This window comes from Loxodonta africana, chromosome 3, assembly GCF_030014295.1.
Source record: "Loxodonta africana isolate mLoxAfr1 chromosome 3, mLoxAfr1.hap2, whole genome shotgun sequence".
Taxonomy (NCBI): domain Eukaryota; kingdom Metazoa; phylum Chordata; class Mammalia; order Proboscidea; family Elephantidae; genus Loxodonta; species Loxodonta africana.
The window spans coordinates 135,668,872-135,692,633 of NC_087344.1; the positions used below are offsets into that span (position 1 = coordinate 135,668,872).

Below are 23,762 nucleotides of genomic sequence, written 5' to 3' on the forward strand. Positions count from 1 at the left end.
TCGGTGTCCGCCTGGGAACACAAAGGCCTGTTGTTCAGGTGTAGCTTTCCGGGCTTCTGCTTGTAGCCCCACCTAGGAAATGGGGTCTGCTCCCTTATCTTTTTGTTATTATGTTACTATTCACAGCAACTCTAGGCAGGACAGCATGAGCCCATTGTTGCAGCCCTTGTGTCGATCCATCTCGTTGAGGGGCTTCCTCTTTTTCACTAACCCTCTACTTCACCTCTTTACCAAGCATGAAGTCCTTCTCCAGGGACTGGTCCCGCCTGATAACATGTCCAATGTGGGTGAGAGGAAGTCTTGCCATCCTTGCTTCTAAGGGACATTCAGGCTATACTTCTTCAAAGAGAGATTGATTCATTCTTCTGGCAGTCCACGATATATTCAATATTGTTCACCAGTACCACCATTCAAAGGCAATTATTCTTCTTCAGTCTTCTTTACTCATTGTTCAGCTTCCATGCATACAGGGTGATTGAAAACACCATGGCTTGGATCAGGCACACCTTAGTCCTTAAAGTGACTTCTTGGCTTTTTAACTCTTTTGCAGGAGATTTGCCCAATGCAATGAGTCTTTTGATTTCTTGACTGCTGCTTCCATGGGCATTGTGTTCCAATGACTGCCTCTAGTCTATGTACAGGTTCCACAAGACCACAATTATGTGTTCAAGAATTCCAATTCTTCTTAATATTATCCATAATTTGTTATGTTTCACACAGTTGAATGCCTTTGTATAGACAATAAAACACAGGTAAACATCTTTCTGGTATTCTGTGTTTTCAGTTAAGAGGCATCTGACATAAGCAATGATATCCCTCATTTCATGTCCTCTTCTGAACACAGCTTGAATTTCTGTCAGTTCCCTGTGGATGTACGCTGAAACCACTTTTGAATGATTGTCAACAAAATTTTACTTGTGTGTGATATTAATGATATTCTTTGGTGATTTCTGCGTTCAGTTGGATTACGTTTCTTTGGAATGGGCACAGGTATGGATCTCTTCCAGTCAGTTGACCAAGTGAAGCCTTCCAAATTTCTTGGCATAGATGACTCAGCCCTCCCAGCACTGCATCTGTTTGTTGAAATATTTTAACTGGTATTCCATCAGTTCCTGGAGCCTTGTTTTACACCAATGCCTTAAGTGCAGTTTGAACTTCTTCCTTCAGTACCATCAGGTCTTGATCATATGCTACCTCCTGAAATGTTTGAAATGTCAACCAATTCTTTTGTTTCAGTGACTGTGTGTATTCTTTTCATCTTCTTTTGATGCTTCCTGCATCACTTAATGTTTTCCCTGTACAATCCTTCAATATTGCAACTCTAAGCTTCAATTTCCTCTTTATTTCTTTCAGCTTGGGAAATGTTGAGAGTGTTCTCTCCCCTTTTAGTTTTCTAACCCTAGGTCTTGCTCTTTTCACTATGTCTTTGTCTTACTGAAAGAATAGTAACTTCATATATTCTTCATGTACATTTATCAATGAACATTTTCCCACATTTGCTTTGTCACTCTCCATATATACGTATTTGCTACACCATTTGAGAGTAACTTGCAGACATTTCAACATGGTTTGGTTACTCTTTTCTTTGGCAGCATCCCTCAAAACCAGCCACTTGAGGATCTTTCCCCTTTGTCCTCTCAGTGAGGGCCCTCTTACATCTTCAGCAACTAAACACCCATTCCATTCAGAATGTAGAGAAGCTTCAAGCAGAGCTTTATTTAGCTTTTCCTGACACCACAATGGCTAGGTGGGCAAGTGATTAGTCTGTCTATCCTCAGCACAGGCTGTCCTTTTGACTCCTCCTAGTTGCTTTGGTGGGCAGCAAGGTCCTGGGTCAGTCTGACCTCTGGAGCCACCTTATAGTGAGAAGGCCTTTTCAGAATCTTCTAGGAAGGAGGCCTGAATCCTTGGATTGCAGGGTTGCTCAGCAAATGGCAATTCCCTCTCTCTACTCAGTTTAACCTGTTGTTTCAGACATGCCACTGCCTCCTTCTCCTCATTCTATCCTGGTGGTTTCTTGAGTGGGACAGGGAACCTTCCTTCCTGCGCTGTAAGTTGCACATATCTTTGGCATAGTGGGGCTGCTAACCAAAAGCTCGGCAGTTCGAATCAACCAGGTCCTCCTTGGAAACTCTGCGGGGCAGTTGTACTCTGTCCTATAGGGTCGCTATAAATTGGAATTGATTTGATGGCAACAGGTTGGTTGTTTGTTGTTGAGTTGTCCTGAGCTTTAAATAAGGTGATGTATGTAAGAGGTGCCATCAGTGTTCAGTAAGGGTTTTCAATTATTTTTTAGGTATTTCCAATGAATAGGCTGTTGCTTATTGATCCAGTTGTGAGAAATTTTGTTTTCATTATGTAGAGGTGTAATCCTGCTGAAGGCTGTAGTCTTTGATCTTCATCAGCAGTGCTTTAAGTCCTCTTCACTTTCAGTAAGGTACTCACAAATAAGATGTCAAGAGAATCAATTAGCATCTAGATTCACTCATAAAAAAAAATGAGAAGAAAATTCCATCTATTTGGAATTATAGAGGCACATCTACTAATCCTTGTTTCAAAGCAGAGATGAAAATGGAAATTAGAACATATTCTGAACTAAATAAAAATGAAAATTCTGCATGTACTGCATAATGCACAGCTAAACCTGTCCTTAGAGGACAACACACAGCTTTAAACGTGAATATTAGAATTTTAGTGCTGATCATTAATAAGCTAAGTCTCTGTCATAGATTGAATTGTGTCCCCCCAAAATATCTGTCAACTTGACTAGGTCGTGATTCCCCTTATTGTATGATTGTCTACCACTTTATCATCTGATGTGATTTCCCTCTGTGTTGTAAATCCTATCACTGTGATGTAACGAGATGGATTAGTTAGTGACAGTTATATTGGTGGGATCTATAAGATTATGTAGTGTCTTGAGCCAATCTCTTCTGAGATATAAAAGAGAGAATCAAGCAGAGAGACATGGGGGACCTTATACCACCAAAAATGAAAAGTAGGAGTGCATGTCCTTTGGACACGGGGTCCCTGAGGTGAGAAGCTCCTCAACCAGGGGAAGATTGATGACGGGAACAGAGCTGAGAAGAGAGGGCCTTCCCCTGGAGCCAATGCCCTGAATTTGGACTTGTAGCCTACCTGACTCTGAAAGAATAAATTTCTCTTTGCTAAAGCCATCCACTTGTGGTATTTATGTTATAGAAGCACTAGATAACTAAGACACTAATAGGTCCAGTTGTGAAGATTTTTGTTTTTGTGTAGAAATTGTTAAATGAGAACCTAATCTGCTGTGTACACTTTCACCAAAAACACAAGAAAATATTTTTAAAATTTAAAAACAGAAAAGAATTGCCCTGGGGCCATCAAGCCTGTGGCTGGTACCCTGAGGGGGTAATAGGAACCCCAGAACCCCTGGGGACCTCTGAACATGCAACTGGTATCTTGAAGGGGTTGTGGGACAATGTGTCAAATGAGAGCTTGGTGGCCCATAGGCCCTTGCTCAGAGGCCATTTCTTTCTCCTGAAAGTGGGGAACCAGGATTTTTCACATCCTGGGTTCAGGATCCCACATCTCAGTCAGGCTTCCCAATTCCAGAATAAAACACCAGTTGAAAGTGCCCTGGGGCTCTTGCACAGGTCTAAGGCACAGAGAGTGCTCCCTGCAAGTCAGGAGCTGACCCCAGGACCTTTCTGCCCACCAAAGCAACTAGGAGGAGTCAAGAGGACAGCCTGCGTTGAGGATAGACAGACTAATCACATGACCACCTACCCATTGTGTGTCAGGAAAAGCTAAATAGAGCTCTGCTCTAAGCTTCTCTACATTCTGAATGGAATGGGTGTTTAGTTGCTGAAGATGTAAGAGGGGCCTCATCGAGAGGACAAAATGGAAAAGTCCTCAAGTGCTTGTTTTGGGGGATACTGCCAAAAGAAAAGAGTAACCAAACCATGTTGAAATGTCTGCAAGTTACTCTCAAATGGTGTAGCAAATACATATATATATGGAGAGTAACAAAGCAAATGTGGGAAAATGTTCATTGATAAATGCATGTGAAGAATATACAAAGTTACTATTCTTTCAGTAAGACAAAGTAAAGTATTATTATGAAAGGAGCAAAGACCTAGAGTTAGAAAACTAGAAGGGGAGAAAGAATACTCTCAGCATTTCCCAAGCTGAAAGAAATGAAGAGAAAATTGAAGCCTCGAGTTGCAATATTGAAGAATTGTGTGGGGAAAACATTAACAACTCAGAAAGCATCAAAAGAAGATGGAAGGAATACATAGAGTCACTGTACCAAAAAGAATTGGTTGATGTTCAGCCATTTCAGGAGGTAGCATATGATCAAGAATTGATGGTACTAAAGGAAGAAGCCCAAGCTGCACTGAAGGCATTGGCAAAAAAAAAGGCTTCAGGAATTGATGGAATACCAAATGAGATGTTTCAACAAATGGATGCAGCACTGCAGATGCTCACTCGTCTATGCCAGGAAATGTGGAAGACAGTTTGCTGGCCAACCAACTGGAAAAGATCCATATTTGTGCCCATTCCAAAGAATGGGGATCTAATAGAATGCAGAAATTATCAAAAATGTCATTAAAATCACACACAAGTAAAATTTTTCTGGAGATCACTCAAAAGCAGTCGCAGCAGTACATGAACAAGGAACTGCTAGAAATTCAACCCAGATTCAGAAGAGGATGTGGAACAAGGGATATCATTGCTGGTGTCAGACGAATCTTGGCTGAAAGCAGAGAATACAAAACAATGATGTTTACCTGTGTTTTATTGACTATGCAAAGGCTTTTGACTGTGTGGATCATAACAAGTTATGGACAACATTGTAAAAATAAGAATTCCATAACACTTAATTGCGCTCATGAGGAACCTGTACATAGACCAAGAGGCAGTCATTCAAACAGAGCAAGGGAATACTGCGTGGTTTAAAATCAGGAAAGGTGTGTGTCAGGGTTTTTTTTTTCATCATATTTATTCAATCTGTACGCTGAGCAAATAATTTGAGAAGTTGGAGTATATGAAGAAGTCAGCATCAGGATTGGAGGAAGGCTTATTAACAATCTGCATTATGCAGATGACACGACCTTGCTTGCTGAAAGTGAAGAGTACCTGAAACACTCTTTGATGAAGAACAAAGACTATAGCCTTCAGTATGCATTGCACCTCAACATAAAGAAAACTGAAATCCTCATAACTGTACCAATAAGCAACATCATGATAAATGGAAAAAAGGTTGAAGTTGTCAAGGATTTCATTTTACTTGGATTCACAATCAACACCCATGGAAGCAGCAGTTAAGAAATCAAACGATACATTGCATTGGGCAAATCTCCCGCAAAAGACCTCTTTAAAGTGTTAAGTAGCAAAGAAGTCACTTTAAGGACTAAGGTGTGCCTGACCCAATCCATGGTGTTTTCAATCACCTTGTGTGCATGCAAAAGCTGAACAATGAATAAAGAATTGATGCCTTTGAATTATGGTGTTAGTAAAGAATATTGAATATACTATGGACTGCCAGAAGAACAAACAAATTTGTCTTGGAAAAAGTACAGCCAGAACAATCCTAAGAAGCAAGAATGCCAAGACTTATACTCAGGTACTTTGGACTAGTTATTAGGAGGGACCAGTCCCTGGAGAAGAACATGATGCTTGGTAAAGTGGAGAGTTGGTGAAAAAGAGGAAGACCTTCAACAGGATGGATTGACACATTGGCTGCAACACTAGTCTCAAGTGTAACAATAATTGAGAGGATGACAGAAGATAGGGTGGTTTTCGTTCTGTTTACATAGCGTAGCCAGGAGTTGGAACTGACTGGAAGGTACCTAACAACAACAATATTCTTTCAACTTTTTTGTGTTTGAAATTTTTTTTTGAAAAGGCTGATTGGAACTCTCCCTATATTCTAATTTGTTCTCTTGAGATGAAGATTTTGAAAGTGAGAGGTTAGTTTTCTGGTATGAGAAGAGCAGGAGTGCTGGCGATTCCCAGTAGCCCATTACAGGATGCAGCTCCTTCAGGGGTCCCAGCCTCTGAACAACTGCTCATTGCTCCTCACCTCTCCAAGCCTAGATGATGTCTTGGACTCTGAGGTTGGGCTCCGGCAGAGTTTTGGGACTCTAGGGGCAGACTCTTCTCCATCAAGTGTTTGCGGTGTATCAGGGCACTTACAAAATGGTTCCCTAACTGGGAATCGGAACCAGGCCACAGAGGTGAAAGCATCTTATTCTAGCCACTTGATTACCAAAGAACTGTGCAGTACATCCTTTGCTTTCACCCTCTGACCTTGCGATCTCTTTGTACATAGCTCTGGGAAGACCCAGCCTCCCTACCCTTCCAGGTGTCACCTTCTCCTTCCAAAGACTGGCTGGAAAGCCATTTCCTCTCGGCTTTCTCCAAAAGGTGAGCCTGCATCTGACACACTGAGAGCTCTGTTAGGCCGGTGGTATGCTGAAGAGGCCCACCAGGTTCACAAGACTCACAGCAAGTTGGCTCCTCCTGGCTTCAGCTCAGCCTTGACCTAGAGACACACCTTTGGGAGGCTGCAGCATGTGGAGAGATGCTGGCCTGATTCAAGGCAGTGGACACGGTTGGAGAAGGAAGTGGGAGGGAAGGTGCCTGGATGAGAAGAGGCCTAGCACTCACGCCTGCCTGGATCTTTTTTTTTTTTTTAAGGACTAGGTATTCAGAAACAGAGGTAACTGGATGGAAGTCTCTTTGAAACAAGGCCTTGGGGCCCTGAACTGAACTGTGGATGTTTTCCCTAAAATCTTCTGAAACTGCAGTTTTCCTGTATTAATTGGTGGAAACTCCATCCTACAATGATCAACCCATAAACTTAGAGTTCTTCTTGACCAGATCTTTCCCTCTGACTCCACGTCTAGTTAGTGACAAATTTGTGTTTTCTTGTCTGTGAAGTGTGGACATTGGTCTACACAATCCTTCCTCTTCGTGATCTCTGAATTGAACAAAAGACTTTCCTGATAAAGGCAGGAGATCGATTTAACTTTGGACCCTCAGTTCGCTCAGACCTTAGGGTTCCAAGCTCTTAATCTCAGATGGTGGGGTTGGGCTGCCTTTGCCCCTTCTCTTTAGCTCTGTCTCTCAAAATTAGCCTCTTTCTGGACTTTCCTGGAGGGCGAGCAACAGGCCTGAGACCCGTGTACACTACTTTTCTTGCCAGGTCAGGCGTCCCATAACTTCTTAAGTGTTTTGGTTATGCTACTGTCAGTGTCCTTAATAATTCTTGTGTGCCTAAAACCATCCCCTACAGAATCATCTAACAGTTGTCATTCTGTTCTTATATCCTTCCCTTGTTTGCTCAGTTCTCTTAAATGGTTTACTCTCAGTGTTCTTCTCCTTTTTCTCCACAGAGAGATCTTGTGATTCCTCTGATTCTTGCCACTTCTGCATGCTATTATGTCTGGCCACAAGCTGAAAGCCTTCACCAAATACAAGTCACACTGCTGGACACAACCACACCAACTTCCACCAGATCCAATTTTGAGGTCTGTAGCTCGTGGGAACTTTGATGTGGGATTTCTCATGAGGTAGGGAGTGTGTTCAAGTACAACTAAAGCATTAATCTAAAATGCAGCTGTCTTTCCTGTGCAAGGGTGTAACTCCCTAGAGAAATTTTTGTCTTCTGCAAATCCAAGTAGCCTGGTATGACTGTCTCAAGTCAGATAGGTGGAAAGGTTCCACATTGCCACCTTCATCATATGAAAATTCCCACCCCCCCAAAAAAAAGAATTTCCCTGATGAATGTTGGATTGTCTAAGCCGAATCCTTCACCTATCTTCTGGTTCTTGTCCCACTGAAATTTGAACACTTTTCTGAATTTCAGATCCAGAGCTTTGATCCCTGGACCTTAACACAACCTTGGGATGCAGTAACTCATAAGCTATGAAGAAACAATTAGCTGTCAGAGAAAGACATGGAGTATGGATTCATTCTGTAGACTTGAGAAGGTAACAGTGTCCAGTGAATGTTCTCAATCTAAATGTGCTAAAATTTCTTCTCCACAGACCTGTCTGTAGGTTCAAAGCCCTGATAGTGTAACACATCCCTCTTGGAGTTGATTCCAACTGATCGAATCATAGGATTCTTGAATCTTTCAGGAAGAGCTAAGCTCTGCCTTAAGAAAAGAAACCCAATATAAAATGGTGTAGCTTCCAACTAGGTCCCTCTGCTCATTGAACTTGACCCAGAAACCTCCACTGGCTTTTACGTTTGATATATGAACCCTCACGGTTTCAACCAGGACTTTGAACCACGTCTTCCTGGTTCCGTCATGTCTGAGAAGGTGACACCAGAAGAGATCTGAATTTTTCAAATTTGGGTGACCCAGAATTGTAACAGAAATGGGAAAGATTACTGGTGGGAGCCCTGCCAGAAACTTCATCTCCACCTTGGAGAACAAGGGAGACGTTCATTACACATAGCAACCAAATCTCATGCCTGTGGGATTCTGAGTGGGATTCTGGTGGCCAGTCGCGCTGCTTTGAATGTGTGTGGCTCCCCTCAATTCTAGCAATAATCCAAGCTCATGCTTCAGGCTCCTGAAAGGGCTCACTATGCTATTCCCGGGTATCCCATTCCAGAGCTTTGACCCATAATTTTTCCCGTTCTCCTTATGGTTATGGATCACCCAAGTTTTAAAAATTTGGTTCTCTTCCTATTTCGCTTTGTCAGCCATGACTGAACTGATTTGAACTGGATTGACGCTGTAGTTTCAACAGGTGGTGAATGAGAGATAAAGAATACATTGTTAATTATGAAAAGATACTTCAACTCAGCAGGGTCTGAATTTCATTTCTACTCTTCTCCTCTCCTTTCCATACATATCCCATAAATCCACCTCTGATTCCCAAATCCAAAGATCCATTTAGAACTCATTTACTACCTTATATACGAGCAAAATCTTATTATTGCTCAAGTTGTTCCCAGTTGGTCTGCTGCAATTTTTCTACTTTGTAGACTAATCATGGCCCTACCCTTCTTGCTAAATTCCTTTTCTTGTGTATCTATCTGTATGCGTGTGTGTGTGAAAGAGAGAGAGAGACACAGAGACAGGGGAAAGATAGAAAGATTCTTTCATTCATTCATATCTTAGTTATCTAGTGCTGATGTAACACAAATACTACAAGTAGTTGGTTTTAACAAACAGAAATTTATTCTCTCACAGTCTAGGAGGCTAGACATTCGAACTCAGGGAGCCAGCTCTAATGGAAGGCTTTCTCTTTCTGTCGGCTCTGGGGGAAGGTTCTTGTTGTCAATCTTCCGTTGGGTCTAGGAGTTTCTCAGCATAGGGACCCCAGGTCCAAAGGATGAGCTCTACTCTTGGCTCCTCTTTCTTGGTGGTATGTGGTTCTCCTCACTCTGCCTTCTTCTCTCTTTTATGTATCAAAAGAGATTGACTCAAGATAAAACCTAATCCTCTAGATTGTATCCTGCCTCATTAAAATAATTGCCTCTAATCTTGCCTCATTAACATCAAACCTGTTGCTGTGGAGTGGATTCTAACTCACAACAACCTTATAGACAGAGTAGAACTGCCCCATATGGCTTCCAAGGGATGGCTGGTGGATTTGAACTGCCAAGCTTTTGGTTAGCAGCTGTAGCTCTTAACCACTGTGCCAAAACAGAGTCCCAGTCTTTAACATCATAAAGGTTAGGACTTACAACACGTGGGATAATTACATCAGATCACAAAATGGAGGACAACCACATAATACTGGGAATCATGGCCTAACCAGCTTGACTCACATTTTGGGGCGACAGAATTCAATCCATAGTAATTAACAAATATAGATTGAACTATGCTAGAAACTTTGCTAGCTCCTGAGAATATATTGTGTACATATACACCTTTGGCTTCCTGGGAATCATCAATATTTTGGAAGATGAAGACAAGTAAAGCGTGATTACATCAGAGCATGATTGATGCCACAGTATAAATGGACTCATCAGCAGGCATTTAACTCTATCTTTCCAAAGGAAATGATTTCTGAGCTGACACCTAAGGATGAGAATGAATCAAAAGAAGGTAGAGGGGATGGTGAGAGACAATTCCCTGTAGAAGGAAGCAAGTGTCTGGAAGTGAGAGAGTTCCTGACATGTCAAATACTTCACTGTTGCTGGATTTGAGAATTGGCAGGAGATATTCATATGATGAGCATGAAGGGAAGCAGGGTACAGATCAGAAGGTATTAAGACATTTTATTAAATTAAAGAAATATGAGAACACTAGGTGGGTTTAGGATGCAAGTATGTCCAGATTTAGGCTGTGGAAGGGTCACTCAGGATAAAGAATGGAAACGAAATGAGTAGGCTAGACTGGCTGTAGGAAGCCAGCTTTTTACCTGGTTTTATTAAAGAAGGTAAGAATTGATGTATGGAAGAGTGCAGTAATAAAGTGAAATTTAGCTTATGGAGTGCCAATAAATTTAAGAAATATTTATTAATTCAAGTGGAAATAAATTGTTGCAAAAGTATTTACCCAAAAGAGAATAAAAGTTTATCCAAAGAAGATAGCAAGATCCAGTTTAGGTAAAAGATTAGGGGTAGTAAGAGTCAGTGTACTAGGCAGGGGTAGGAACGGGTTTAAAGTATTATTTTATCAATAGATTGAAACACTCAGGACAGTGCACTCCTCTTTGGGAGACGTTGTGCTTAGTTAGGTCTTAGGTTTCAGGCAGAGAGTGGTGTGTGATGCTGATAGGGAGCTCACTGGAGCATTGAGTTTTTGCATCTGTGACTCTGAGATGCATGTGAGGCATTGACTTGTAAATTGGGAGTTGTGAGTTGGAACTGCAAGTTGTAATTAAGAAAAGGAGATGTGGGAAGAAATGTATATCTGGTTGATGTAGGTGGTAAAGGAGTGTTGGCAGAGCTGGTCTGTGTCTTGTGTGTTGGCAAAAGGCAGATAGAACTAAAGCTCTGCAAGGTCAACATGGCAGTTGATTTCCTTGTTGAGCTCAAGTTTATGACTTGGCTTTGACCTAGCTTGGGTTCTCAGAAAGAAAAGCATGATTACATGTCTGCAGCTCCTGTTTTTCAAAAAGTCATAATGACCTCTAGTTTCAACATGTCGGAGAGTTCTCCAGGTTCCTTTCTTCAGTTTAATTTCCCCAGGGAAATGGGGTGGAAAGAAGTATCTCTATATTTCACTTTTATCAAAGGATCAATACATTAATATTTCAGCCATCAATATTTATTTAAAATAGTCTACTCCTTATATAACTAATACATCAATGTATATTAATTCAGAAAATTGAATTCTTCCAATTAACCATTGATTGCCAAATTAATGTTAATTATTTTTTTTATAATAGTGACATTTCCATTCAAATGCTCAAATACCTTAAAAAACAGACACACACTGTTATCGTAATGATTACAAGAGTGATCATTATTCTTGCACAAAAACAGTTACAAAGGATTAACTTGGTAGACCAAAATTTGTTTCTTCATTGTCTCTATTTTGAGTCTAGCCCTTTTCTTCTTCTAATTCTTATTTTTTCTCTAGATTAAAATTTTACCTACCTAACCTAACAAGTGGAAACCCTGGGGGCATAGTGGTTAAGTGCTACAGCTGCTAACCAAGAGGTAAACACTTTGAACCCACCAGACACTCCTTGGAAACTCTGTTAGGCAGTTCTACTCTGTCCTAGAGGGTCGCTATGAGTCGGAATCGACTCGACAGCAATGGGTTGGTTTTTGCTTTGTTTTGTTTTTTTTAACCTAACAAGTTAGGTTACCTTCTCAGACCTTCTAAACTAAGTTTGTGGCTGACAGTTGAAGATTCAGGGACACAAACAAGGGTCCTGGATGAATTATTGATGTTTTTCTATGGGGGTCTGTTACTCAGTTGAAAAAAGCCTTTTTCGGAGGTGTAGTTTAAGCTGACAAAACAGCTCAATTTGATATTTTAATTTGAATACCATCACTTTATACCGTTGCCTGATGTAAGTCTCCTTTCAAGCCTTAGCTTTTGGTATCTGTTCGTTTGTTAGCACTGTCTTCTAAAGACAACACCATGTGAAGTGTATTTTGGAACTTTTTCAGTGGTTCAAGTACTTCTTTCTTGCTACCTTCCTGCTACAAAAACAAGGTGAAGCATTGATGGCTCAATGGTAGAATTCTCACCTCCCATGCAAGAAACCTGGGTTCAGTTCCTGGCCAATGTATTTCAAGATTTATTTCATTTACCCAGGGTTTTCACACCTTCTTCCTACTACGCAGGATTATCTATTGCACAGGCATGTCTGGCCATGTGGTGGTTCTGGCAGCCAGGAGCAGAAGACCTTAAAGAGTTGTTCTAAACTAGGACTTCCCAGGGCCTACCACAAAGGAGAATATTTTCATCCTAGGGCTGGAGAGGTACCCACAAATAGCATTTCAGGAGAATCAAGTAACATCTAGAATTCACTTACAAAAAATAAGAAGGAATTCCCATATATTTGGAATTTTAGAGGCACTTCTATTAAACCTTGCATCAAAGCAGAGATGAAAATGGAAATTAGGAAACATTCTGAACAGAATAAAAAGGAGAATCCTGCATATGTTGCATTTGTTATTGTCAGTTGCTGTGAAGTCAGTTCTGACTCGTGGTGACCGTATGTACAACAGAAGGAAACGTTGCCCGATCCTGTGCTATCTTCCTGGTTGTTGCTGTGTTTGAGTCCATTGTTGTGGCTATTGTGTCAGTCCATCTCATTGAGGGTTTTCCTTGTTTTCACTGACCCTCTGCATTACCAACCATGATGTCCTTTTCTAGTGATGACTTGTCCAAAGTAAGCGAGCCAAAGTCTGGCCATCCTCACTTCCAAGGAGCATTCTGGCTGTATTTAAGACTGATTTGTTTGTTCTCTTGGCAGTTCATGGTATATTCAATATTCTTCTGCAAGAACACAATTCAAATGCATTAATTTTTCTTCTATCTTCCTTTTTCACTGTTCAGCTTTCCCATGCATATGAGGTAATTTAAAAAGCCATGGCTTTGGTCAGGCACACCTTAGTCATCAAAGCGACATCTGTACCTAAACCAGTCCTCAGAGGACAACACACAGCTTTAAACCTGAATATTAGAAAATTAGTGCTGATTATTGGTGAGCTAAGTCTCCATCTAAAAAGTTACAAAAAGAACAACAACAATAAAAGCAGATAGGAGCACAACTTAAATATAAAAATTGGAAATAAATATACAGAAGAAAATATTAAGTAGTTGGTTCTTTATAAACACTACTAAAATTGACAAAACTAGGGTAAATGGGAGATAGAAAAAAGAAAGACGGAACAAATAAGGAACACGGGGAATAAAACAGAAGTCATTACCACTGTATTTGTAGATATAAACAGATAATGAATATCATGAACAGATATGTGGCAATAATTTTTTTAATTAGATAAAATGAACAAATTCCCAGAAAAATTTTGAAAAAAATTAAAAATAGAAGTCCTACAAACATTAAATAAATCAGAATTCATGATCTTGCAAAGAAGGACCAAGTGGTTCTCTAGAAGAAATTACTCCCATTGCAAACTAACTCTAAAAAAATTAAAATATGGTATATTTCTCAAATGTACTTTATGGATTAGATTGAAACTAAACACCTGAAAAAGGCCATAGGAAAAACAGAAGATACAAACCTACCTCATTGACGAATATAGATGCAGAAATCATTTAAAATATTTTACTAAACGGAATTTAAAACATTTATATACATATGTTCATATATATCCCCACACGTCTGTCAGTTTGTCGGTACTGTGGTGGCTTGCGTGTTGCTGTGATGCTGGAAGCTGTACCACTGGTATTTCAAATACCAACACGGTCACCCATGACAGATAGGTTTCAGCGGAGCTTCCAGACAAAGACAAACTAGGCAGAAAGACTTGGTGGTCTACTTCTGAAAAAACGGGCTGGTGAAAACCTTATGAATAGCAGTGGAACTTTGTCAGATATAGTGCCAGAAGGTGAGGCCTTCAGGTTGGAAGGCACTCAAAATATGACTGGGGAAGAGCTGCCTCCTCAAAATAGAGTCAACCTTAATGACATGGATGGAATCGAGCTTTTGGGACCTACATTTGCAGATGTGACATGACTCAAAATAACAAGAAACAGCTGTGCACATCCATTAGTATGTATATATATATATATATATATATATATATATATATATATATATATAAGCCTTGGTGGCACAATGGTTAAGCGTTTGGCTGCCAACCGAAAGGCCAGCAGTTTGAACCCACCAGATTCTCCGAAGGAGAAAGATGTGGCAGTCCGCTTCCATAAAGATTTACAGCCTTGGAAATCCTGTGGGGCAGTTCTACTCTGTCCTATAGGGCCTCTATGACTCAGAATCTCCTTGATGGCAATAGGTTTATATGTATCAAATCGACTTGACAGCAATGGGTTATGTGTATATATATATATATACATGTATGTGGTTTTGGTATGGGTTTTATACGTATATGTATACATGTATGTATATATGTATATGTACATATATATATATTCGTATATATTTAAACCCTGGTGGCATAGTGGTTAAGAGCTACGGCTGCTAACCAAAAGGTTGGCAGTTCTAATCCACCAGGCACTCCTTGGAAACTCTATGGGAAAGTTATACTCTGTCCTATAGTGTCACTGAGTTGGAATCATGCTGACGTTGGTTTCATTCTGGGAAAACAGTTTTCATTAGAAAATGAACTAATTCATTTAATCGCATTAACAACTTAAAGAAGGCAAATAATAATAACTAAAACAAGGAATGAGGACAGCTACGGAGTGGAGATTACCAACCAGCTAACATAGCATGAACTCACCATCTTGAACCCCTCAGCCACCAAGAACCAAAGACAGGAGTACAGGAAGGCAACTTCACCAAGCTCCCAGCAGGAGACAGAGTACTTGGTAACCAGGAATACAATGCTTTCCCATCCTTCACCCTTCTTCCCTCTGTGTGGCCTCCACCATCTTCCACTGTTTGAAAAAAAAATTCATCATCGAACAAACAAAAAAACAACCTTAAAGTCCCTGCAGGCCAGAAACGGACAAGGGCTGGACTGCTACCTGAGAGGTTGACGTTTCGGACCAATGCAAAAACCCACGGCCATGGAGTTGATTCTGACTCATAGCGACCCTATAGGACAGAATAGAACTGCCCCATAGGGTTTCCGAGGCTATAAATCTTTATGGAACCTCAGCAGCTGGCAGGTCGGAGCAGATCTTTTGGTTAGCAGGCGAGTGCTTAGCCACTGCGCCACCAAGAGCCATCCCGAAAGACAGGTCTTGCAATCTGCTTTCAAAAGGTCACAGCCTTGAAAACCCTATGGAGCAGTTCTACTCTGCCCACGTGGGGTCACTATGAGTCAGAACTGACTCAATGGCAACTAACAGCACACTGGCTACTGTAAAAATTACCACCAACTTGGTGACTTAAAAAAAAAAAAAAACGCTTAGCAAAATAGGAATAGAAGACAAAAGTATAATCTCATAAAAGATAGCTCCCCCCCTCCAAAAAAAACCTACAGCAAACATTATACTTGTTGATAAAATACTGACCTTTCCCCCCCATCAGTCAGGAATCAGCAGGAATCAGACAGCTATGCTTACTCTGACCACTTCACATTTATGATGGAGATCTTAGCCAGTGTGGAAAGGGGGAGAGAGGAGGAAAGGTAAAAGAAAGGAAAATGAAAAATGAATACTATATTTACTTACAGACCTCACCTTATGAATCCTTTTTGCTATAATAAAACTAATAATAAGTACAGTGTTTTTCTGAGTTCCATGAATCTGTAAAATAAAATTACAGGTTTTGCTTTAGGAAGACAAAGAGTTCTCTTACATACAACACTATGAAGTCATTTTGTTAAACGTTGTTGAAAACCTACATAGTATAAAAAACAAACAAAAAAACTTTAATGCTTATAGCTATGCTTTAAACTATTAACTAACCTTTAGAAGTAGCTTATCTTTTTCGCATAATTGTATCTTATGTGGGCAGGATCAATGAAACAGTTGAAACTTAGTATTTCTGAAAACAATAGATTAATGAAAATGTTTCTTCACTAATCTTGTCATTGTCTTGGCAAGGTTTCTAATTAAGCTTTGATAGTGTTTGAGCACATACTGCTCGCATAAGATCTATGTGTTCTAACATAATCGTCAACCAATCAAAAATTTTTTGTTCAGAGTTCCCGATAAAATTGCACATAAGCACTTTGGAAATCTTGATTAATCAGAGAACTGATTTATTCTGATATGTGCTGCCCAATTTGCAAATTGACTATAAAACCTGCATGTTGTTGTTGTCAGGTGCCTTCGAGTTGGTTCTGACTCATAGAGACCGTGTATACTACAGGACAAAACTCTGCCTGGTCCTGCACCCTGCTCATAATTATTGTTATGCTTGAGCCCATTGTTGCAACTACTGTGTCAATGCATCTCCTTGAGGGTCTTCCTCTTTTTTGCTCACCCTGTACTTTTCCAAGCATGATGTCCTTTTCCAGGGACTGATTCCTCCTGTTAACATGTCCAAATTATGTAACACATAGTCTCACCATCCTTGCTTCTAATGAGCATTCTGGTAGTTCCTCTTCCAAGAAAGATTTATTCATTCCTTTGGCAGTCCATGGTATAGTCAATATTCTTTGCCAACACCACAATTCAAAGGCATCAATCCTTCCTTGGTCTTCCTTATTCATTGTCCAGCTTTCACATGCATATGATGTGATTGAAAATACCATGGCTTGGTCAGGCGCACCTTAGTCTTCAAGGAGCCATCTTTGCTTTTCAACACTTTAAAGATGTCCTTTGCAGCAGATTTGCCCAATACCATGCATCATTTTTGATTTCTTGACTGCTGCTTCCATGGGTGTTGACTGGGGAGCCATGTAAAATAAAATCCTTGACAGCTTCAATCTTTTTTCCATTTATCATGCTGTTGCTTATTAGTCCGGTTGTGAGGGTTTTTTTTTTTTTTTTCTTTATGTTGAGGTGTAACCCACACTGAAGGTTGTGGTCTTTGATTTTCATCAGTAAGTACTTCAAGTACTCTTCACTTTAAGCAAACAAAGTTGTGTCAAGTGCATAACGCAGGTTGTTAATTAGTCTTCCTCCAATCCTGGGACCCATTTTTCTTCATACAATCCAGCTTCTCGGATTATTTGCTCAGCATACAGATTGAATAGGTATGATGAAAGGATACAACCTGGACACACATCTTTCCTGGCTTTAAACCATGCAGTATCCCCTTGTTCTGTTCAAACAACTGCCTCTTGATCTATGTACAGGCTCCTCATGAGCACAATTAAGTGTTCTGGAATTCCCATTCTTCGCAATGTTATCCATAATTTGTTATGATCCACACGGTCGAATGCCTTTGCATAGTCAATAAAACACAGGTAAACATCTTCCTGGTATTCTCTGCTTTCAGCCAGGATCCATCTGACATCAGCAATGATATCCCTGGTTCCACGTCCTCTTCTGAATTCAACCTGAATTTCTGGCAGTACCCTGTTCATATGCTGCTGCAACTGCTTTTGAATACTGTTTAGCAAAATTTTACTTGATTGTGGTATTAATGATATTGTTTGGTAATTTCCGCATTCAGCTGGATCACCTTTCTTGGGAATAGGCATAAATATGGATCTCTTACAGTTGGTTGGCCAAGTAGCTGTCTTCCAAATTTCTTGGCGTAGCCAAGTGAGCACTTTCAGAGCTGCATCTGTTTGTTGAAACATTTCAACTGATATTCCATCAGTTGCTGGAGCCTTGTTTTTTGCCAGTGCCTTTAGTGCATCAGTTCCTGATTATGTGCTCCCTCTTGAAATGGTTGGACATCAACCAATTCTTTTTGGTATAATGACTCTGTTTATTCCTTCCATCTTCTTTGATGCTTCCTGCATCGTTTAACATTTTCCCATAGAATCCTTCACTATTGCAACTCGAGGCTTGAATTTTTTCTTCAGTTCTTTCAGGTTGAGAAATGCCAAGCTGTTTTCCTCTTTTGGTTTTCTATCTCCAGCTCTTTACACATGTCGTATTACAATATTTTACTTTGTCTTCTCGAGCCGCCCTTTGAAATCTTCTGTTCAGTTCTTTTACTTCATTATTTCTTCCTTTTGCTTTGGCTACTTGACATTCAAGAGCAAGTGTCAAAGTCTCTTCTGACATCCATTTTGGTCTTTTCTTTCTTTCTTTCCTGAAATTTTTTAATGACCACTTGCTTTCTTCATGTATGATGTCCTTGATGTCATTCCACAACTCGTGTGGTCTTCGGTCATTACCGTTCAACGCCTCAAGTCTATTCTTGAGATGGTTTCTAAATTCATGTGGGATATATTCAAGGTCGTACATTGGCTCTCGTGGACTTGTTCTAATTTTCTTCAGCTTCTACTTGAACTTGCGTATGAGCCCTTGACGGTCTGTTCCACAGTCGGCCCCTGGCCTAGTACTGACTGATGATATTGAGCTTTTCCACCGTCTCTTCCCACAGATGTAGTCAGTTCAATTCCTGTGTATTCTATCTCATGAGGGCCATGTGTATAGTCACCATTTATGTTGGTGAAAAAAGGTCTTTGCAATGAAGAAGTCATTGGTCTTGCAAAAGTCTATCATGTGATCTCCAGCACCGTTTCTATCACCAAGGTCATATTTTCCAACTAACGATCCTTCTTAACTTTGTTTTCAACTTTCAAATTCCAATCACCAGTAATTATCAATGCATCCTGATTACATGTTCAATCAACTTCAGACTGCAGGAGCTTGTAAAAATCTTTGATTTCTTCATCTGTGGCCTTAGGGGTTGGTGCTTAAATTTAAATAATAGTCGTACTAACTGGTCTTCCTTGTAGGCTATGGGTATTATCCTGTGACCACCAGCGTTGTACTTCAGAATAGATCTTGAAATGTGTTTTTGACTATGAATGCAACACCATTCCTCTTCAAGTTGTCATTCCTGGCAATGTAGACCATATGATTGTCTGATTGAAAATGGCCAATACCAGTTCATTTCAGCTCACTAACGGGTAGAATATCGATGTTTATGCATTCCATTTCATTTTTGAAGATTTCCAATTTTCTTAGATTCGTACTTCATAGATTCCATATTCTGATTATTAATGGATGTTTGCAGCTGTTTCTTCTCATTTTGAACTATGCACATCAGCAAATGAAGGCCCTGAAAGCTTGACTCCATCCACATTACTAAGGTCAACTCCACTTTGAGGAGGCAGCTTTTCCCCAGTGGTCTTTTGAGTGCCTTCAAACCTGAGGGGCTCTTCTTTCAGCACTATATCAGACAATGTTCCACTGCTATTCATAAGGTTTTCACTGGCTAATTCTTTTCAGAAGTAGACTGCTGGGTCCTTCTTCCTAGTCTGTCTTAATCTGGAATTCAGCTGAAACCTGTCCTCTATGGGTGACCCTGCTGGTGTCTGAATACCGGTGCCGTAGCTTCCAGCATCGCAGCAACACCTAAGGCCCCATAGTAGGACAAACTGACAGACATGTGGGGGAAAAACCTGCATAGCAGTCTGATAATGGAGTTCTGAGTGCTTATTTTTGACAAATCGTCCCAGTTATTTTTGGAATTCGAGGACGGTGGTAGTGGGACACTCGGAATTCTGAAAGTGAAAGGCTAGGTTTTTTCACATCAGGAGTGGTGGTGGTTCCCAGTGGCTGGAGCAGGATGCAGCAGTTCAGGACTCCAAGCCTCTGAGCAACTGCTCATCTCTCCAAGCCTTGGCGATGCCTCGAGCTCTGTCTTACCCTTGACAAAACGCCTCCCTAACCGGAAATTGAACCCAGGTTACATCGCTGAAAGCGCTGAATACTATCCACTACACTACTAGAGAACTGCGCTGTGGGTCCCTTTCTTCTACCCTCAGGCCGTAGGTTCCTTGGCATGCAATTCTGGAAAGCTCCCGCCCTCTTACCCTCCTGGGTGCAGCCTTCCCACCTAGGTATCATCCTGAAAGCTGTTGCCTCCCTGCTTTCTCCAAAGGCTGAGCCAGCTTGCAATGCATCAAGCGCGGTCATACAAGTGGGACATCAGCAAGGCCTGCCATGTCCACAAGTCGTGGAGTAAGTGGTTCGTCTGGGCTACAGCTCAGGACTGACCTCTCTAGAGATACGCCTTTGCTAGGTGGCAGGGGCAGCGGTAGCAGGTGGAGAGATGGTGGCCCCATCCATAGCAGAGGCCGAGGTTATGGGAGAATGTAGGACGGGAGATGCCTAGGGCAAGACCGGGCCTAGCACTGACCCCTCTCCCTTGATCTAAAAAAGGAAAAAAAAAAAAAGACTCATATGCAGAAGCGGAGATACCTGGATGGAAATCTTTTTCAAGTAAGGCTTCGAACTGAACTATGATGCTCCCCCTAAAATCTTCTACACCTATAGTTTTTCCATATTAGTTGATGGCAACTCCATCCTTCAAATGCTCAGAGCAAAAACTTCTTCCTGACAGCAAACTTCTCCTCCAATTTCACATCTAGTTAGTGAGTAATTCGTGTCTTTTTGTCAGTGAAGTATGGACATTGGTTTACACAATCCTTCTCTTTTGCGTCTCCGAATTTGAGCAAACAACTCTCCTGATAAAGGCCAGGAGATCAATTTAACTCACCATCCTCACCCTCTCAGACCTTAGAGTCCTAGACCCTAAATCTAGGGATCGTTGAGTTGGGCTGTCTTGTGTCCCTTTCCTTCGGTTATGCCCTCAAAATTAGCCTCTTCCTGGATTGTCCTCCAGGCCCAGAGATGTGTCTGAAACCTCTCAGTGCAGCTAGTCTCTCCAGGTCAGGAACAGCACACCCTTCCAGTTCAGCCTACAGAGAAGCTTCAGGAGGCACTTTTTTTCCTCCAGTTTCTGAACCCATCAGACTGCAGGTGTGCTATGCGCAGGGGCTCACGGGTGAGCATGCGGTTGCCCAGGAGCTGGCTGCCCTCCCAGCCTCTAGAAAAGGGCAACTGCCCCCTTTGTCCTGTCCAGGAGGGACCCAAAGGGTCCTGAGGCTACAGAAAGGCAATGAATCCTCTCCTCTGAATGGATGGGGGAACAGGGAAATAGAACATGGAGGGAAGAAAAGGGGGAGGGATCTAATGAAATTTCCTGATCTAAAGTTACCTTAAGGAGTTTCAAAGAATGAAATTCTTAGTCTGTTAGGAGTAGACAAGAAATTAGTTTTATTGAGGAATAGTGCAACTCGAACTGGGAGCACAAAGCCAAAGCACGAAGTGCTCCGAAGTACAGAAGCTAAAGAGGGCTTTTTATACATAAGAGTTCAGAGAAACAGTAACACAAGTCGTACTTGAGTTAATGCTGGAGCCAGCCTGCCCACAAGCATTTTATGAAAATAGTCCCACTTGTCTTTCAAGGCTAGGGGCAGCTTGAACAAAAGCATTCTTTTTGAGAACGGCCACAGTTTTGCCCTCTTCTCTTGTGCTCTCAAGAGACTGAGCCGATTAACCCATTACTTTGAGTTCAGCCCGAACACCTCTCATTTTAGGGGTCAGCTAACTCAGGAGCCCTGGTAGTGCAGTGAGTAAGCAATCAGCTGTTAACCAAAAGGTTAACAACGTTAACCTTGTTAAGCAATGTTTTTTTGTTTGTTTTTAAAGTTACCTCAAAGTCTGCCTCTTCTGAAACTGGGTCTTCTAGTCTTGGTGAGGGTGATGCAGTCCAGTCACACACCTTTCTCCAATTTGAGTCTAAGAACAAGACTGAGCACTGCAGCTTGGTTTCCAGCTAGCAGACAAGTCCATTCCTTCCCCAAGGTGGGAACACTTGAACTTTGGACTTCGAGGCACCAGGGTAAGCACTTCACTAAGAACGCAGCTTCAGGAGGAAAGGGCACATTCTTCCCGAGATTTCTTTTCAACTTCATTTCTAAAGGAAATCCTAGGGAGAATAATATGAAAGTCTTTCACCAAAGAAAACTCTTTGCTTATTGGTGCTTGCCGGGAGGCAAAGGTGAAAACCTGTCCAGACACTATGGCGCTATGCAAACTGCCTTTTCCTCTTTGTCCTGGGCTAGAATTTGCACTCCATGACCTACTGAGCAGCAAAATAAAAAGGCAAATAAAAATGAGTTTTAGTGGTTGAAATACAACTGCCTTACAAAAAGAATCTCAAGAGTGAGGAGGGAGAAATCGGTTGATCTATTAGCTGATAGAAATAAGACTGATGCCAAACCACCAGCTGCAAGGGAAATGGAAAGTGGAAATTTACTGTTTGTGCAAACAAGGAGCAATGTGGGGCCTAGCAGCTGAAAGGCCACACGCTGCCACCCCTAGGGGAGCTTGGAGCTTTTATGCCCCCAGGAGGCAGGGTTGGTGCCCAAAATCTGATATCCCGATCCCTCCCATGTCCATACTTAGAGATCCAGGTGCTGAGTCATTTGTAAAGGAAAGGAACTTTTGCTTTTCAAATGGGCTCGGATGCAGCTGTGTGCTGGGGAACATCTTCCTCTCAGGCGAAGTGCACCTCTGGGATCAAGTTTGGGGCCACAGCTCTTTAGGTCCTGTGCATCCACTAAGATCTTGGTTTGCACACGTGCAGGATTCTAGCACCAAATTCAAACTACAGTAAGAGCCTGCTGCGCAGTCTGGCCAAACGACAGTTAGAAACCACGGTTTGGCGGGCTTCGAGGGGGTGGAAATTGCAGTAGAGCGCGGGAAGCCTCAGCAGCTTCACTATGATGGAAAAATGAAAAGGGGGGGGAGGATGGAGAAGGGCGATAGCTCCATCTTTGACTTTCAAGACATAGGAAAGGATTGCCATTACTGTCCAACCTGACTTTCACACGGCAAAACAAACCTCATTTCTCTGTTTCTCGTCAGAGATGACCAAAATTATCACCAGCTTCTGGGGTGGAGTGGGATTATAGGACAGTGCTGACTTTATGTAAGATTTTAGATCAGGAAATTCTTTAAAGTTCCTTTCTCTTCTACTTACTGAATTTTCTCCACAGGCTGACACTGAAACTGAGTAAGTGCCCGTGACAATGGCAGCCAGCACAAAAAGTATTTCCTGAGGGTCCCACTTGGCTTTCCTCCACCCCAGAGTGTGGTTACAGAATAGGTTGACTTCCTTAAGAGAAAATGAATCTAAATCTGCATCTGGGTCTCGAGACAACGACAGGCAGTTTTAATATTCCATATTTATACCAGATAAATATGTATATAGAGTTGAGAGCTTTAATAAATACAACTAACCATGTATAGCAAACAGATCTTGGAAGGCTGTTGCCCCCTTGCCCAACCTCTTCTGCTTTGTCCCTGCATTCTCTCAGCTCTGCCTTGATGGGTTGCAGGCCACTGCCCCAGTATTTACTTCACCTTTGCTCTATTCTTGGATACACTTCTGCTGTCTGGCACCAGATGAAAGCATGTGCCTGGGAGTGAAAGAGCTCGTGACATGTGAAGTGATTCACTGCTGATGGATTTGGGAAATGTCAAGAGATATTCGGATGATGAGCATGGAGGGCACCAGGGTACAGATAATAAATGTATTAAGACATTTCCCTAAAGAAATGTAAGGACAGTAAGTGGATTAGCCTTCAGGTACATCCAGATACAGGCTGTGGAAGACTCACTCAGGATGCAGTGTGGCAAATGGATTGGACTATATTGGATGTAAACACTGGGTGTAGGAAGGCCCACTTTATATCTGGTTGTATTAAAGGAGGTAAGGGTTGATGGATAAAAGAATGCAGTCATAAATGCACAGTTTCCTTTC

General features: G+C 41.4%; 1 long non-coding RNA gene across 1 annotated transcript; it reads right to left on the minus strand.

Annotated features, from left to right (window-relative positions):
- Positions 1 to 15,675: 15,675 nt before the first annotated feature.
- On the minus strand, positions 15,676 to 23,080 carry LOC135230756 (uncharacterized). The gene is made up of 3 exons (XR_010321445.1): positions 22,980 to 23,080; positions 21,648 to 21,923; positions 15,676 to 15,817 (listed from the first exon to the last, which is right to left on the minus strand). It is a non-coding gene; the product is annotated as an uncharacterized LOC135230756 (long non-coding RNA).
- Between the last annotated feature and the right edge of the window lie 682 nt (positions 23,081 to 23,762).